Source organism: Emydura macquarii, unplaced genomic scaffold (genome assembly GCF_026122565.2).
Source record: "Emydura macquarii macquarii isolate MOO-44397 ecotype Brisbane River unplaced genomic scaffold, CSIRO-AGI_Emac_v2 contig_1876, whole genome shotgun sequence".
Taxonomy (NCBI): Eukaryota; Metazoa; Chordata; order Testudines; family Chelidae; genus Emydura; species Emydura macquarii.
In genome coordinates, this window is record NW_027132013.1 from 12,653,770 (window position 1) to 12,668,588 (window position 14,819).

Consider the following 14,819-nt stretch of genomic DNA (forward strand, 5'->3'; position numbering starts at 1 on the left):
CGCCTCCAGGACAACCTGTTTGGTTATTTCGAACAATAAGAGTGTTAGAGACATGAGCAGCCTGCATTAGAGATGGTTAACAAGCACAACAAGGTATTGGGTCACAAGCCACTGTTACAAATAATTTATCAGGCTGCTGGACCATATAATCGATAATAATTGATTGGCCAGCTATTAAAACATCTATTATTAATTTATTAAGCCTTTGTAACCTACAGTACTTATAAATGGAACCTTAATATAAAGCGTGATTTAACTTAAACAGCAACAAAATATAAACCTTAGCCTAACCTTTCTTTAGAACTTACCTGTTTTCCCTGAAGAACTTCTTCTGTCTCTGGACTAGTTCTCTCAGCCTCAGAGAGAACCTCAAATTCTTTTATATTCCTGGGTTGAAGGTAATAGGACCACCTGCTCTACGGCAGCTCAGCAAAAATAGCTCAGCCTCTCTAAGCAGCAGCCTAGAACATACAACAGGTCTCTGCCTTGAAGGGCTTTCGGGGAGGGGGGGGCGGGGCAAGGAAGGATGAGGGCTGAGAATGACAGCAACAAGGTCATGCGGTAACTTGCATTAGTCATGCTCCCTGCATGGAGCTTCAGTTCCCAGTAGTTAGTACTTGAGATTATAAACAGAAATGAACCTGGAGGAGGAATTCGAATGTGGCCTGTGAATGATAAATGGGAGGGCTTTCCAAATGTAAGCGGTGCCACAAACACAGTCATCCTTAAACAGAATAAATAACCTTACCCTCATGTAAAGACTGAACTCATGGCCTTTTGCTGAGCCAAGAAAGGCAACAAAGGATTAGCGATTATCTTCAAAAACTCATGAATGACAGGAGAGATCCCAGAGGACTGGAAAAGGGCAAATCTAGTGCCCATCTATAAAAAGGGGAACAAGGACAACCCGGGGAATTCCAGACCAGTCAGTTTAACTTCAGTACCCCGAAAGATAATGAAGCAAATAATTAAGCAATCAATTTGCAAACATCTACAAGATAATAAGGTGATAAGTAACAGTCAACATGGATTTGTCAAGAACAAATCATGTCAAATCAACCTAATAGCTTTCTTTGACAGCATCACAAGCCTTGTGAATGTGGGGAAACATTAGATGTGGTATATTTTGACTTTAGTAAGGCTTTTGATACTGTTTTGCATGACCATCTCATAAACAAAACAGGGAAATACAACCTAGATGGAGCTACTATAAGGTGGACGCTTAACTGGTTGGAAAACCGTTCCCAGAGAGTAGTTATCAGTGGTTCACAGTCAAGCTGGAAAGGTATATTGGGGATCAGCCCTAGTCCAGTTCTATATCTTCAGTATCTTCATAAATGATTTAGATAATGGCATAGAGAGTACACTTATAAAGTGGGTGGACAATACTAAGCTGGAGGGGATGCAAGTGCTTTGGGGAATAGGATTAAAATTCAAAATGATCTGGACAAACTGGAGAAATGGTCTGAAGTAAATAAGATGAATTTCAATATGGCCAAATGCACAGCATTCCATTTAGGAAGTGCATGCATAGAAAATGGGAAATGACTGCCTAGGAAGCAGTACTGTGGAAAGGAATCTGGGGGTTAGTGGATCACAAGCTAAATATGAGTCAACAGTGTAACACTCTTGCAAAAAAAGCAAATATTCTGGGATGTCTCAGCAGGAGTGTTGTAAGCAAGACACAAAAGGTAATTCTTCCGCTCTACTGCACGTTGATAAGGCCTGAGCTGGAGTATCATGTCCAGTTCTGAACACTACATTTCAGGAAAGTTGTGGGCAAATTGAAGGAAGTCCAGAGAAGAGCAACAAAAATGATTCAAGGTCTAGAAAACATGACCTATAAGAAAAGATTTTAAAAATTAGGTTTGTTCAGTCTGGAGAAGAGAAGACAGAGGTGGCTGGGTGGGATGGGGGAGACATGATAATAGTTCTCCAATATGTAAAAGGTTGTTACAAAGAAGAGGATGAAAAATTATTCCCCTTAACCTCTGAGGAAAGGACAAGAAGCAATGGACTTAAACTGCATCAAGGGAAGTTTAGGTTGGACATGAAAAAAACTTCCTGTCAGGGTACTTGATCACTGGAACAAATTGCCTGGGGGAGGTTGTGGAATCTCCATCATTGGCGGTTTTTAAGAACAGGTTAGACAAACACCTGTCAAGAATGGTCTAGTTATTACTTAGTCCTGCCTTGAGTGCAGGATGCTGGACTAGATGACCTAGTCAGGTCCCTTCCAGTCTTACACTTCTATAAGTCTATGAAACTGGGACCCTGTTTGACCTTTGGCAAAGCAAATTCCAGAGCCCATTCCATGATCTCCCCCTAAATACTCTGCCACAGCACACAGACATTCCAGTCTAAGCACGGCTTTTGGCACATCTGATCCCAGCTCTCACATCTGTGCATATAGCAGGAAATATGGACACAGGATGCAAAGACCCAAACAAAACAGTGCTTCAGTGGTCAGAGCCAACTCTCTGAATTCAACATAGATCAAAGAAGAAGCCAGTGCCATCACTGAAGCACTTGAGCAACATGCTTCCTTATGCCTAGCATCAAGAGGTTACATTCTGCACCAGCTGTAGCTGCTTCCAAGTGGTCCTCAAGGATAGTGTGACAATTTAGTGAATGCATAAACTTCAAGCCATGAAGAGCAGCTGTTTTTTGTGTTGCCTTTGTTAGGATCAGGCAGGCAATTTCTTTCCTTTAACACGATACAAAGAAACATGGGGCTTGACATCAGAAAACTCATTTCATCCTCTAGATGCTGGGCTCTTCTGGATAATTATAACTTCAAAATGGGTCCTGCAAAAATATGCCCGTTAATAATATCAAAACATTAAATACCAACTTCCTCCTTTTCTAGAGGGTTATCACAAAGATATTGAACTCTCAGGCTATTCAGCCAGAAAGATTCTAGAACAGCAAATAGCTGCTGCAGAAGAATCCCCAGAAGTTTTACAGATTTGAGGGGGAAAAGAATCACCAAAAGTAATTTCCTGCAAATAGGATTCTGTTTCGTTCCCTAGTGCAGTGGTTCTCAACCCTTCCAGACTACTATACCTCTTTCAGGAGGTTGATTTGTCCTGTGTACCCCAAGTTTCACCTCACTTAAAAACTACTTGTTTACAAAATCAGAGAGAAAAATACCAAGCTGTCAGAGCACACTATTACTGAAAAACTGCTTACTTTCTCATTTTGTCTGTATGAAATTTTAGTTTGTACCAACTTCACTAGTGCTTTTTATGTAGCCTGTTGTACAACTAAGCAAATATCTAGTTGTATCCCTTGGTGTAAGGTCTGAGGCCTTTTTCTACAGTAAGCAACACCAGTCACGTAAGGACAAGCAGCAGCCATGAGCTAAGAAGCAGGAAGGCACATCCTCTCCTTCCATCTACGGCCACGTTTACACTCACAAGCTTACAGCAGCACAGCTGTGCCGATACAGCTGTGCTGTTGTCAGAGCGCTCATGTAGCTGCGTTATGCCAACAGGAGAGAGCGCTCTCCCATCAACATAATAAAACCAGTTCAATGAGCAGCGGTAGCTATGTCGGAGGGAGATGGTCTCCAATCGACATAGCGCAATGCACATGAGAGCTTATGCCAGCAAAACTTATGTTGCTCTGGGGAGTGTTTTTTTTTTCACATCTGAGCAAGGAAAGTTCTGCCGGCATAAGTGTTAGTGTAGTTATGGCCTTAAAATTATATCAAAATAACGTCATATCGGGCTGCTAAGGCGGCATTCCTGTCCTAATAGTACCCACCATCACCAGATAAAGAAACAGATCTTAAGATGTTTAAAGAAAACTTGTTTGATAGCATTCTGTCTGAAAAGGAATCACTTTACATTTGTGATTATGAAATCTATACTTCTTTATTGTTTTGCCTTTATGGTCCATTCTTTTGAGCTCTCTGTTAACAGGCACTGTGGGCATGCTGGCACAGATTCCAGGAGCCTCAGCAGCAACAGCTTACTTGTGCTGGGAACCCTATTGCTAGGCAGCACGAACAATAACGTTCCCACAATGGTGCACCCTAGTAGCAGCTAGCATGGAAGTGAGATAATAACGCGATGCCAAATTGCCAGCAGAAGCACAAAAGAAAATAGTTGTGAATATTCCCAGCTCTATCATTACTTAGTAACATAAAGTTGCTTGCTTTTTTTAAAATAAAGAGATCCTGCTTCCCCCTGGCTTATTTTTCCTGGTTTTTCAGCTGTTTGGCAGACTCTAGAGACGGCTGAATGAGACACTTCAGGTCTCTGGTCTTGAGCCTCTCCAGGATTCAGCAGCTTTTCTCATCTGGAGATCCAACTAGTTCCTGTTATGAGTTAATGTATTAGCTGTGAAGCTGTTTCTTATTCTTGACCACAAAAACTGGAATTACTTATTTATTATTTGCTTTATGGTAATTCCAAGGTAGCCCAGTCAGGGATCAGGGTATCCTTCTGCTAGGCACTGAACACACACCTAACAAAAAGATGGACCTAGAACTAAAAGGTTTCAGGCACTCTACACTGGAAAATGATCGCTTGCTAACCAGTGGTTGTCAACAACAGGATTTCCCCATTTCCTCCCTCCCGCACAAACTGCTAATAGGTATGGGGTCAAATTGTTTTCAGCACCACCCCAGTGATCATGATATACACCATGTTCCTCTAAATCTCAGTCATGTTTTCTGTACAGATAGTAAAAATGGATTGGTCCCACCTAGAGTCAAAACATTCTCATTACCAGTGCAGATGATCCAAACAATATCAACCAGTCATTTTCCAAGTGTGCTTTAAAGCAAGGCCCCATGTTTCCACAAATAAACACCTGCAGAATTGGCAGTGAGATACACCCTGACCCAGAATAGTACTCCTGTATCTGGGTTTCATTTTTTTAATTTATTAATTTATGGTTGCAGAGAAAACCTTGAAAATGTCCAATAGTGTAACCAACGCATTAAAATTTGCCTGTGTTTCCAGAGAGCCTGAAATAATACTCCAAGAAATATGAACTGCCATGGTCATATCAATGGAGCATTAACTCTTGAACCTAAAGATTACATTAACTATTTCACTGGTGATCATGTTTGCAAAAAATCTAAACGTTTATCTTACAAATCTAAACTGCCTCCCACCCACCCCCTGTGCCAAAAGACCCAATTATTCTATATCCAGCTACCAAACCCTTTTTTGACAGCTTTTATTGTACAGTTAGGCATGTCAATACAAAACTCTGCTGCAATTGGACACTTCAAATGTGGGGATGTCAAATAAATTGAATTTAATATCAATATTGATAACACACAGCTCACTGTTCTGGCTGGATTATTCATTATCATATTGAATTTAATTTAAAAAAAAACTTAATTTTGTAATGTACATGAAGCTGCCACAGAATTTCCACTCTCTTGCACCAGAGTGCCATGTTATCCAAGGACTTCAAATTCAGCTTGCCATGGCCTACACAGGGGGCTGCCTTAAAGTACAAACTCTGCAGAATAATTTCTTCATGTTCCCTTTGACCCAAGATATCCCCTTAATACCAACTAGCAAGGGGATTACAGGAATGTCCTGTTTCTGGTATGTACATTTTGGTCACCAAAGAATATCATGTGAGGTTTTAAATGAAAGCCAAGATCGCACACTGGTCAATATCACTGTGAAATGTATGTAGGGATACTTTGTAAGGAGTTAAATATATAATATTGAAAATATAGTTTAAAGTCTGTTATCAAGAGAGAACGGACAAACAGGTTTTCTTTCAGGCAAGGAATGTTTATTCACCTGTCTCTCTGTCAAGATGCAGCTTAAATATTGTAAGTTAACACAATGGATATCCATGTACATGCGAAGTTAACAGGGAGATGTGAAATCAACAGGGAAGCAGCACACAGGAAAATAAGCCCCGGGTGCTTATACTGACCGAGTTCAGACAATGAACTGGGGATATAAGTAAAAGGCAAAGAAGACACCCCTTTATCCTGCACCAGGAAGTAAATGAGCCGGGCATTTACAAATGAGCTTTCAGCCAACGTTGCTTGAAACACTGCAGAGGATTTTGCGGGGGTGAGGTAAATTTCTTTAGACGGGAGATTAGCCTGTTTAGTCTCCAGAAAGTAAGTTATGATTTTGTTTCATATGGAACCTTTTGTTTCCATTATTCTTACTCACGCTCTCTTGATTCCTTGGTTATAAACATATCCTTGCTTTCACTATAAATATATCGAAGTGCTGTGATATTCAGCAAGGGGCTGATCTTGAGTTGAATCATATAAGCTGGTGTTTACATTATTCCCTTGAGGACAGCATACCTGGCATTTTTGCGAGTGTTCAGTGGATAAGGGACTGGACACTTCAAGGGAATGCTTCAAAGGGACTCAGGGACTGGGGTACCCCTATAGTTAACTTGCAAAGAAAGGGCTAGCATTGCTCAGAGGAGAGTGCTTGGATAAGTAACAAGCTGGTGGTGCCAGGGAGATGACACCCAACTAAGCATAAACAAGTGTCCCTCACGCTCGAGACAGAGGGCCAACAAAGTGACTCTCAGTTGTTGGTACCCTGAGAATCACCATATCTCCATCTTACATAGGAGGAAATTTGTGCAGAGGACAAGCAAAAAACTAATGCACAACTTAAGTCTCACACCCTATTTGGAAAGTTTAAGTGCACAGGTCCTTTGCATGGTGCAAATTTCACCCAGACAGATGGAGGGGTAGTCTCTGATCTCTGTGTGGCTGCACAATTTGAAGAGAAGAGTTGAATCAAGCAAAGCAGAATAGGAGAGGATGGAGTCACGGAGTATAGGTAAGGAGTAAATACATTGCTAACATGACTCTTATTTGCAGGACCTCCATTAGTGACCTCTGAATTGTCATAGCAATAGGACTTTGTATCTATAGCAGCACCATTTAGGGGACTTTAACAATACAGTTTACTTCATCTTCCTGGTAAAGTAAAATGAGATAAGGTGTAAGACTCTGAGCTATGATAGAGTTCAAGTGGGTGTAATATGCTACCATTACAGGTGTAAACGGTGGCAGAAAACCCATAACAATGAGAAGCAAAGGGCACTGAGTGCAAATTTCTCCACCATAGGCTCCTTACAGAGAACTATTCTCTAAAGGTCACTATTTTAAATGAGCCTGGGCTCTATTAACATCTTTCACAAATTAACTCTGTGACCTATGATCAATAACACAGATGTGACAAACTGAAGGGTGTGTGTATACATGGTGTCTGGGGGAAGAGAGGCCTTATGTATATGATGTATGGGTGTAGCTATGTGGGCAAGTGATGACTGTTGCCGGGTTGTGTGTTTGTTGCCAAAACCATCACGTTACCTTCAGCTGTCATTCCTCCTTTCTCAACATGAGAGGCAGAACTCCCACAGGAGGCAGTAGGGCAGGGAAACTGAGATGAGATTCACTGGGGACTTTTCAGGAGAGGATGCACTGCCTTACATGGCCACCTTAATGTCAAATTATCCTTCCATTCTGCCATGAGCAAAATCATGGCATGGAGCAGCAGTATAGTCTGCTACCACTTGTCACCAAGTGCCTGGCCCAGAGTCATGGGAGATGGCCAAATACGCCATGCCTATGAAATGCCTAAACCCTGGCTTGTAAATTCCATAAATGAATTACTCTGAACATATGCAGGATGGCAAATGCAAATGAGAGGCAGTATGCACAGTGAATTAATCCTCTAACTAACGGTTTAAATGGAGTTCATATGTGTTCCCATAGGCGAGAAATGCCCAGAACTGGTCAGGGGTGATACTCTGTTGCAACTAATTAATACATTAATTAGCTAAATAAGTAATACTACTATAATCTTGTAACCTGCACCTGGATAGCAACCTGTCCAGAGCAGTTTGAGGATGCCTGCTATTTCTCAACTGGTTGTCTGAACTCTATGGAAGTTACCAGTTTTGGAGAAACACCAATTAGTTGATTTGTGATTCTTCAAGCCAGAACAGGAATTGAGGCCCAGATCCTTAAAGGGGTTTAAGCACCTAACTCCCATTGATTTCCTCTAAATCCCTTTGAGGATCTGGGCCTACGCACCAAGCTCACAGGTGAGATGTAAAGACAGATTCATTAATGCTTGTACAGTACTTGGAACGCAGAAAGCTCGATACAGCCAGTGAGTGTTGTGACAGTTTAAGTGCAGACACGTCAGGATGAAGGAAATGCTTGATGTATCTGCTAGAAAACTGGAGAAGTAGAGGGATCTGCATGCTTTGATTCTAGCCTCTATGGTGTGAGAAGGTAAGCACCAAGAGCCATGCCTTTAGCAATAACTGGAGAACTCTCTCTGTATTATCCTGATCCTCTCTGGTAACTGTTGAGGACCAGGAACTCTATAACCACTCCACTGTTTCCATGATAGGATCTTTCATTATCCATATTTACATTCTCAGAACTTTATGGAGGAATCATGGAGGAGGGAGAGGAGTTAACCCTCAGAAAGTCATAAGTGATTCCAAAAAAAAAAAAAAAATCACTTCTAAGCATACTCCCTTAAAGACCTGCTAAGGTTATAGCAGCAACCTAATAACACCCCACCCACTCTGACATCCCAATGCTGGGACTCCCACCTGTTTTTCCCAAGAAGTTGCTACTCCCAGGTTTCTTTAGGGAAAAGCTGGTGAAGCAAATTAATGCATGCAACATCATCACAACATCATTCTCCAAAAGATGCATAGTAAGGCCCCAGTTTTCAGCTCCTGGGTAAAGGTACCAGTTGGCCATGCAAAAGAAAATCCTATTGTGTATATGCATGTGGCTACCTTGGCATAATTTACCCATATGCAAGCTCAAAATTACAGGGGGGGAGCGGGGAAATCTGGCAGGATGCAGGGCCCATTTCAATCATAGCATCAGCAACAGGAGTAGACAGAAACATAGGCTCTCATCTGCTTTCCTGTTAACCCAACCTGGCAGAAAAAATAGCAGGGATTTGCCAATCCCATTCACTTCAGTTAACCTGGATCACTGCTCCCAAGAACTCCAGACATCTCAATGAGAGAGGAACTCCAGAGCATAGTTAGTGCAATTTCAGTGTGCACATGCAGAGGTATTTTGTATCTCTCACATTTTGGGAGAGGAGGGGATAAAGGTGTTTGCATTTCATTTCCTTCTTTTTAATAAAGCAGCAAAAACTCTCTCAGGTACTTATTTGGTTCTCAATGCTATATATTACTAGAATCTTGTGAGGACAGGTTTAAATACAAACACGCCACCTCTTGTGCAGTGCCCATAATAAATGAATTATGTCAGTATTAAATCATTTCTGGTAAGCTCTCTTGTATTAAAAAAACAAACTAATCCATGGAGATAGTCACATGCCTAACGTGAGAAAACAAATTATCCCCTTGTGATAATCTTTATCCTTCCCCTCCATCCTCCCTCCCCGTTTCCCACACAACCCACTCATCTAAGATTTGCATTGCATTCTCTTTCAAACCTGAACAGTAATTTCCTATGAGTTCTGTAGAGTCCCTATCATGCCTTTGTGCACCATGAAATAATACTGGAATGCAAAAGTTAAGTTTTTCATAGTAATATTAACTTACCCTCCTTCCACATAATACTTTGATTAATTGTTATGCTATTAAATGTCACCTAAATCTATATAGTGTGAGCAAGGTAATGTTACTAGGGCTTTGATTTAGCCAAGCACATACGTGTGTCATGACTTCAAGCCAGTGCTTAGGTACACTGCTGAACCAGGCCTTGTGAGAACTTTAATTTCTTCACTACTGATTTTCTGTATCTAAACATGTAACCTTAACATTGCATAAAAAAATTTGGTCAGAGAAAATTGCTCTACCTTGTGGTCAGCTTTCCACGAAGGCAGAATATATGTCCTGCAAATTCTACTCCCTGAGGCAGATTATCTAGACTGATGTTACCTGGGAAGAGGAGTGGTACGGATGTAGTTGAAAGCACCCTTTCAGGTAGTATGTTTAACTGGGATACCAGTCACACTCTACATAAGATGGAGTATATGATGCTAGCACATATACAGCATTCTGTTGGAATGTCTAACTACATGCCCAAAACATCTTTCACTTTTAAATATATCTGTCTCATACAACTGAATACATACATGCATGATCTGATATTGGCTGGTTCTCTGGAAACAGGCATGTCTCCACCTGCCAGAACAACTATTGTCTGGTTCTGCCAGAAACAGATGATCAGGCCTAGTAATTGGTGCAGCAGCAGTAGGCCAGAATCCAGAGCCAGTGGTCAAAGCTAGAATCAGGAGTCAAGAGCAGAACAAGGCAAGCATAGGGCTGGAACAAGCTCAGGCAGGTATCTGTCACCACACTCCATAAAGTAACCATTCCTTCCACCACCTGAAGTAGGCAGACTGAACTGGTATTTTGTCTCCTGTGAGGCTTATATACCTGTTCTGAGAGTCACCAGACCAGCTCCTGACTTGTGGATTGGCTGAAGCCGAGCACAGAAATGATTCAACACTGCATGAGGCTTAATCAGGCTGTAGCTCAGGGATGACTCATCACCTCACAGGTTCTCTGGGAATGGGTGTGTCTCCCCCATGCAGGAACTGGTATTAGCTGGTTCTCTGGGAATAAATGTCTTTAGTTGGTGTTGCGCTAAGGTGAATTGTGCCAATGAAAACAACAATGTAGTTTTCTGGATTTTTGGCGAAAGCACAGGTGGTGACTTCTAGTGCATGCTGGGGGAAGCCTCTGTCTGCGTGTGCCACTGGTCAAGTTAGAAAGAACAATGCATAACTGAAGAGGTTCCCAGATTGGATTGTGGAGAGCAGGTGGGTACTGGGTCCTTGTTTGCAGCTGCCAAAATTACATAAAAAGCTAACATATGGTTGCCAACTCTTGCAATTTATTATGAGTCTTCCAATATTTGGTATTTATTTAAACCCCCAGCTCCAGGAAACTCTCTAGCTATCTTAAGGTATGTCTACACTGAAATAAAACACCAATGTCCAGCCCACGGCAGCTGAGTCAAGCTAACAGGGCTCAGACTGAAGGGCTATTAAATTACAGAATAGATGTTTGGGCTACAGCAGGAGCACAAGTGCTGGGACCCCGTGGAGTGCCAAAGCTCAGGCTTCAGTCCAAGCCCAAATGTCTATATTACCATTTTATAGCCCCACAGCCAGAGCCCTGCAAGCCAAAGTCAACTGATGCGGGCCGGCTGCAGATGTTGGACATACCCTTAAATACTTATATGGCCCCTATCACCATAGTATCCAAGCACCTTGCAATTTCTAATGTATTTATCCTAATAACACCTCCAGTAAGTACTGTTATCCCCATTTTGCAAATAGGGAACACTGGCAGAGAGGGAGAGGCTAAGGCCCAGCTCCACACGGGTGTTTAGACTCCTAGCTTCCACTGATTTCAATGAAAGTTAGGAGCCTAAATACCCTTATGGAGCTGGGCCTAAATGACTTGACATGGTCACACTGGCAATCTGTGGAAGAGCAGGGGCTTGAGCCCAGCTCTCCAAACTCTCAGTCTAATGGCCTGATTTTAAACCAGTCTCATGCTGGAGGGTGGTCTGATTCATGATTTTTTTTCATTGGGGGTTGCCATTACTGAATTCATTCATGCCACAGGCCAGTGCCACAGGGCAGCTATCTGGTCACCAATGGGAAGACAGATGCTCTGAACCCTAGTGAACAGGCGGGGAGGTGGGATCAGCACAGCTGTGAAAGGAACAGGAGGTGGGAAGGGAAGATGGGAGAGACATCCATGAGACAATCTCTCACTTAAGGTGTAGCCTGAAAAGATAGGAGAACCCTGAATTATTGGAATGGAGAGAGATCAGCTAGGAGATTGCCTTGTCCATGTCCATCACTTTCTGCTAAATCATTGCTTTTAACCCTCAGATGTGCCAAGAAGAGTGAAAGGTTCTTTTGCATGGACATGGATTGAAAGGAACCGCACCCCTTCCCTTCTCCTGAGCAGAAGATCGCACTTGCTATGTGTATCAACCCTCTGCTAGGAAATCTGAGGGAGCCGTTTTCATTTTAAACGGAGTCTCTTTTTAGACAGTTTCTTGTTGGGAAAACAAGTCTTTCTTACAAATGGAAGCATCAAATCCAACAATATCTCCCGGAAGCAGAGTGCCTGCTCCGATGTCACAACGCCTACTGGTGCCCATTCGGATGTCATCACCCACTTCAACAGTGCCCTGGTGAGATGTGTTTGAAAAGAACCATGTGAACAGTACAAGAAATGAATCCATCGTTTAAAGTGACCGCGAATGAGAATTCCAACCAATTCCCATTCACACATAGTCTCACCTTGTCAGTCAACACCCCGCGCCCCCTCCCCCCCCCCCCCCGATCCCGATTGATTTACTTTACCCTTCACTGAGTAAACCCAAGGAAAGCAGGAATTACCTAGCGTGGTCCCGAAGGGTATAATTGAAGTATGGGGTGAAAATAAGCAAAAGAAACGTGAAGTGAATGGGGACGAGGGAGCCAAACTGGGAGCTCTGGGAAAGACTGGGGTCATCTGGTAAGAAGAGGAATGTCAGCCTCTCCGTGGGAACATTTAAAACTGGATAATCAAAGCCCGGGAGAACAGACTTTAAGGAACAATCCGTGCCCGACAAGGGAGCGGGGAGTGGGACTAGATGGTATCTGATACAGATTTCCCCGCTGTCATTTCTACAGTACTTCAGTGGTAAATTCACACCACGCTGCCCTTTAATATCATACCAGAGACACAGAATGAGCATGATCCACCCAGCCCCTGGCTACACATCCCTTACCGCCGCCCAACAGGTGTCTTTGTACACGTACACACACACACACACACACACACACAAACCACCCACCGCTCCGCATCGTTAAACCCTTTGGCCGGTCCCCACCTAGGCCTTTGTATTTGTTTGTCGCTCCCCTTCCCTCCTCCCATCTCTATTTTGTCCAGTAAGTCTCGCTCTCCCGGACAGCGACCGTGTCCCCCCATTTGGTGCAGCCTCCAGCTCACTGTAACAAAGCTGTGTCCTGTGGCGCCAGCGCTCTGGTTTAGGGAACAGGAACGATCCTGGGTTTGCTTGATAATGACACAGCCCCGTGTCCCGACCCTGATTTATGCCCTAGGACAGATGTGCCCCCCGAGTCCTTCGCTAATTGTAGCGGAGTCAGGGAGCCGGCTCCACAGCGCAGACTGGTCCTTAGGTCCCCCGCGGCCAGCAGCAGTTCTGTGCCAAGCCCAAGGCTGACTAGGCCCTAGTGCTGGAGGGGGGGAGCGGCCCCGTGTCCCCAGAGCTCGCCCCCAGAAGGATCCGGGACTCGGGGTCCCGGTGAGTGCCACGTGATTTGCTGGGGTGCTAGTGGCCTGATTTCCCGGGAGGGAGCAGAAGGTAGGGAAGGCGAGGGGACCAGTCCCAGAAGCTGGGCAAGGAGTGTGGGGTCCCCTAGGCGGCAATGGGGATAGGAGCCGCCTCCTGCTCTGGGTACCAGTCTGATGTGGCTGTAGACTGGATCCGAATTAAGTGCTACAGATGATGGCTCTCTCCTGAAAGTCGCTTCCAAGGGCGATCCGAGTCGCCCTGAGCTGGCTCTCACTCTCCTGGGGCCATGTGGGCGCTGCCCCGAGCGGCGGTCCCAGCTGGTGGAATCCGGGTTAGCTGCTTCCCTCCCCCCTTGCCCCTTCCAGCAGCTGCAGCTGTTAGCGCTGCATCTGGGAGGTCAGGGGGAGGCAGAAGAGGGAGGGATCTAGCGGCCAACTAAGTGACAGCTCCACAACAGGCGAGAGAGAAGCAAAGAAAAGCCGTTTTTAGGCAAATGGAGTCCACGAAAGTTGGTGGAGAGACAGAGCGTCCTAGTCCGCCCCGTACCCGAGCCCGGAGCCACAGTCCCCGTCTTCCTTGGGGCGAGCGCAGAAAAGCGGGGAAATGCCAGACCCGGAGGCTGCCAACGGCCCCGAGAATCGCCGCTGTGTGCAGGGATGGGGCCGGGGGCAGAGACCCCTCACCGGGGAGCGGGGGAGACACCATCCCTTCCTCCGGCTGACCAGACCACCCCTTGGCCCTGGGTGATCCTGCACCTCGGCACAGTCGCCTCCCCCACCGCTCCTGCCTGCTTTCCATCTAAGTGCACCCCCAACGGAGCTGGCACCTCTGTGCTGAGGAGCAGAGGGCGCTTGGGGTTTGGGGGGGTTGATGGAGGAAAGAGAGAAGGGTGAAGGAGCCATGCCCCATTATCCAATCTGCGCAACCCCCTTCCCGACCCCCACTTCTGCAAACTCCTTGGCCAAGGGCTGGAGACGGGTCACTCACTGTGGGAAGCGTAGCCGGGCGCGGAGATGACCACTCCCCCCTTTCCCGGCGCTGTGGCAGCGGGGTCCCTGGCTGCAGTGTGACACAGGCTTTCACCTGCCGGCTGCCCCTTGCCCGGTGCAAAGCTCAGCCACAGCCGGGGGCATCGCTGCGCGCATTCCGGGGAGAGGAGATCACTTACCGGGCGCCCCGCACGCCGGTAGCGCCCCGGCGCCGGTGCTGTTGTCAAAGCCCATGATGCATCGTCCTGCACTCCGGGAAGTGCTCGAGGCTGCAGGGATGGTGCCTGTCAGCGGAGAGCGAGCGACGCCCGGACGCCGGAGTCCGCTTCATGGGAGGCTCCCTCGGGCATTTCCCTGCCACCCCTGGCTGGCTCCTCTCTCGGCAGCTGGAGCTGTGACGGGCAGGCGAAGGGGAGGCCGCCGTGGCATGGCCAGCGCTCGTGCCGGGGCCGCCCCGCGCCCAGCCCAGCCCTCCCCAGATGTGCCTCCCCCTCGCGCTAACTAGCGCGCGCCGCACACACTTTTCTCCC

The 14,819-nt window shown here is 45.4% G+C and overlaps 1 protein-coding gene and 1 long non-coding RNA gene across 2 annotated transcripts in view; one reads left to right on the forward strand and one right to left on the reverse strand.

Moving 5' to 3' along the window:
• The window catches only part of CHRM4 (cholinergic receptor muscarinic 4), a 34,824-nt gene extending 24,476 nt beyond the window's left edge, over positions 1 to 10,348 (reverse strand). The window contains exon 1 of the mRNA XM_067557645.1: positions 10,107 to 10,348. The gene's annotated coding sequence lies outside the window, so the exon portion shown is untranslated. The remainder of the gene's footprint in view (positions 1 to 10,106) is intronic.
• A 335-nt stretch (positions 10,349 to 10,683) lies between these two features.
• LOC137159651 (uncharacterized) lies at positions 10,684 to 14,539 on the forward strand. Its single transcript, XR_010921683.1, has 2 exons — positions 10,684 to 10,796; positions 11,883 to 14,539. It is a non-coding gene; the product is annotated as an uncharacterized lncRNA (long non-coding RNA).
• The last annotated feature ends 280 nt before the right edge of the window (positions 14,540 to 14,819 follow it).